The sequence below is a fragment of the Oryzias melastigma genome, unplaced genomic scaffold (assembly GCF_002922805.2).
Source record: "Oryzias melastigma strain HK-1 unplaced genomic scaffold, ASM292280v2 sc00299, whole genome shotgun sequence".
Taxonomy (NCBI): Eukaryota; Metazoa; Chordata; class Actinopteri; order Beloniformes; family Adrianichthyidae; genus Oryzias; species Oryzias melastigma.
Window position 1 is genome coordinate 199,311 of NW_023416912.1, and position 3,420 is coordinate 202,730.

A 3,420-nucleotide genomic window follows, 5' to 3' on the forward strand; every position below is an offset into this window, starting at 1 on the left:
ATGTTGACATTCTGACTGAAGAATAAATTCTCTTGATAAAATGCTACAAGCATATTAAAACGTGTGCTCCCTCTTAGTTCCAACTAACAGACCACATGCCCTCTGAGCCACGACTTAGAGGAGCAACAATTTTGGGGGCTCGTCCGGGATTAGCGCCACCTGCTGGTTAGGCTCTAATCTGAAAAGAACCAAGGAATTCTTCAGCAGATGACCAACGCAACTGATTCCAGATAACCAGCCATGACCGCTCTACGAGACCTGAGATGGGAAATCCAGCAAAAGCTTCTCCAGCTGACCAGCGCAGGGTGCAGAGATCTTCTCTACAAGCTTGCAGAGTCATTGAAAGAGGAAGTAGAAGAAGAAGAATGGCCAGGTGCAAAACCAACAGAAGTGGACCTCTACGACTTCATTGTAGACTATCTGAGAAGTCCGCAATTGAGGAGTCTTGAGGACCAAGGGATGTCTCATCTGCTTGCTTTCCGTGACCTAATCGATGACCTGCGAACACCACCAACTAGGGCTGCCACAAACGATTATTTCAATAGTCGACTAATCTCCGACTATTATTTTCCGACTATTACTTTCGATTAGTCAACTAATCGGTTCTTGTGGCGACTGGATGTAAAACACTCATCTTAACCATCATTATCTTTAAACTTGAGGTCTTTCAGCTATATTCTATCTAAAATAAAGACAATAGTTTAATAATCTTTTAATGAATCTGCAGCTTTTGTCCTTCATTTGTTTCTGGCATTAAAACAAGACTTAAATCAAATGAGGTAATCTGAATCAACTACAGAAACTTATTAAAAGCCTGCAAGTATTTTTCAAAGCTTTAAGACATATATTTAATAAAACATGTACAAAGTATTTCAAAAGCTATTTGCAGATATAAACACACTCAAAATATTTGCTCACTGAAGCCCATTTATTAAAGCAAGACACTAATAACATCTTTGGACTCAAAATATTCCTATACATATACATGTATATACATGTTTTGCTGGTCTGCTACAGATTTAGCGTTAGCATGAGCGCTATATTTCGGTTTTTGTCCCGCTGCCTGCTGTAAACTGTTCTAGTACGCTCTCTGGGAGTCATCTGGTGTCTTTTCTCCGGTAAGTACTAAAAGAATAACTTTATATTTGCCGGAAATAAATCATTAATGTTTATTATGATTGTTTATTTTAGTTCCAGTAATTCGATTTTTAAAAATTCTCAGCAACATTAATATCTATTGTGTTTAAAGTTTAAAAAATGACGTTTTCTCAGTATTTGTATTTATAGTTATTTTCTTTAATGACAAAGTTATAACATATAAGGACATGATTCAGATCTGCTACAGTAACACCAGAATCTCTTCATGTGAAGTTAAAATGTGAAGACAGAAAACTTTCAGTTAATAAGAACATATAATTTCAATATTCAATTTTTAATAAATGTGTACATGTTATATTTAGCTCTGTATTGTGATTCTAATGTATATTAAATGTTTTTTTTTTAATTGTATCTAATGTTTGTCTTGTATGTTCCTCTTCAGGTCTGCTTCTGGTGCTGAGTGGATTTATAATCCAAAACAATCCAGCATTTACATTTAAAGGCAGTAAAATTCTAATTTTAACATATGAAGATGACTCTTGCTGATGTGATTCAATAAAAATCATGTTTAACATATGAGTGACCAGTCTCTTCTGTGTATTCACTGTTTTAGCATATAGGTAAGACAAAAGGAAATGTGGGTCAAAGTCAGATTGTACAAAATTTATTTTTGAAGCAGATGAAATCATTCAAAACATTACAAACATTAATCATTGAAAATTCAGAATTAGTTTCCCTTTATTCAAAGTAGGGACCTCTTTAAACATGTCATGATTAGAAAGCATCATCTATGATAATACTGTCTGTTTTTATATTTAAAGAACCTAATAAATGGTCCTTAAGAGTTCATTTCTATTTACTGAAAATAAAATCAGTAAGAAATGAAAGGAAAAATAAAGTTTATTGGTGGGTTGAAGAGTGTGCAGCTGCTGGACGTTCTCTCCAATCCCCATGACAGCTCCAGACTCCAGACGCCGCCCGTTCACGTCCTCCACAGTGATGAGAGAACCAGGAGCTGCTCTTCCTTGTAGAATTAAAAATAAAAGATGTCCACCATCGTCTGCCTCAGCTGATCCAGGTGATGTGGATCCTCGCCGAGCTCACGTCGCTGTGGTGGTTTTCTTGAACGGTCCTTCTGGTGCCAAATGGAAATGACGTCACCATTAATCCAAACTGTAATTGTAAGGAAAAGAAAATAGATTTCACTCATAAATATTTGTACATGTGCTGTTTCTGTAAAGATGAGCTAAACACACAAAATAAAATATTTCATCTTGTTTATGGTCAAAATCCATGTGAATATCTTTAAACCAAATCTTTTAAGAAAATGAGTTTATCTTTGAAAGAACATGACAGTATTTAGTTGGATTGTCAGCAGAAGAGGAGGCAGCATCAGTCTGTTTAACCTCTTCAGACCTGATGTTCATCACATTCTGACTGATATTAGTTCATTCTGCTTCACTGTGACTGTGTTTAGAGGATTCACTTAAATATTAGCTCCAGCTTTAAGAAGTTGACATGATTAACTTAACTAAGAAGTAAAAAGAAATGCTCCTCATTTTGTAATCACAGCATCATGTGATCATATATCAACAATTTGATTTAACACTAGAGAAAAACTACGTTTCACACAATCATATTACTGTTGTGGTGTTTTTTTTAATGTGTATATAAAGACTACAGTAACTTAAGACTAAATAACTCTTATTAAATAAGATATCTTAGGACCACAGAAATAACATGTTCAAACAGTGGATGTTCAGTTCGTACTAAACTCGTACCACGGGAAAATACGTTTTCATTGTTGTCTAAAAGTCACTTCCACCGCTTTACAGATTGTGTGTAAAACACCAAGTACTCACCTGTAAAGATTCATGATGTAAATAATCCACCGCGGTGCAGCTTTCCTGGAGAATTGAAGCGGTTAGCCGTTAGCATTGAGGAGCCGCAGACGGCAGAGCTGTGGGCGTGAACTAAAACAAATCGGAGGAAAAGCGGGTGAACTCGGCCCCGCCCCTTTTCCCCATATTTGGAACGTCCGTGTGAGGCGGAGTTAACTCCAGCCAATATGGCTGCGGCCATGAGCTGAATATTCAGGCTTCATTTCAGGGACTGTGGAAGTCAATGGGTGACGTCAGAGATGCTGTGTCTAATTATATATTAAGTCTATGGTCTCAACATGCTTCATCTTCAGGTGATCTCATGGAACACAAATTCTGTCTTGCGGAAATTACGTTTGACACTTTTTCCTCTTTTATTTTCCTTATGTTTCCCACATTTTCGAGCTAGCGTGTTGTTATGAGCCTACCGAGAACTTCCTGT

At 36.6% G+C, this 3,420-nt stretch overlaps 2 long non-coding RNA genes across 2 annotated transcripts; one reads left to right on the forward strand and one right to left on the reverse strand.

The window, feature by feature from the left end:
* The first annotated feature begins 996 nt into the window (after window positions 1–996).
* Window positions 997–1,674, forward strand: LOC112141756. Its single transcript, XR_002918451.1, has 2 exons — window positions 997–1,118; window positions 1,541–1,674. It is a non-coding gene; the product is annotated as an uncharacterized LOC112141756 (long non-coding RNA).
* A 72-nt stretch (window positions 1,675–1,746) lies between these two features.
* Window positions 1,747–3,198, reverse strand: LOC112141755. The gene is made up of 2 exons (XR_002918450.2): window positions 2,961–3,198; window positions 1,747–2,271 (listed from the first exon to the last, which is right to left on the reverse strand). It is a non-coding gene; the product is annotated as an uncharacterized LOC112141755 (long non-coding RNA).
* Window positions 3,199–3,420: the final 222 nt, after the last annotated feature.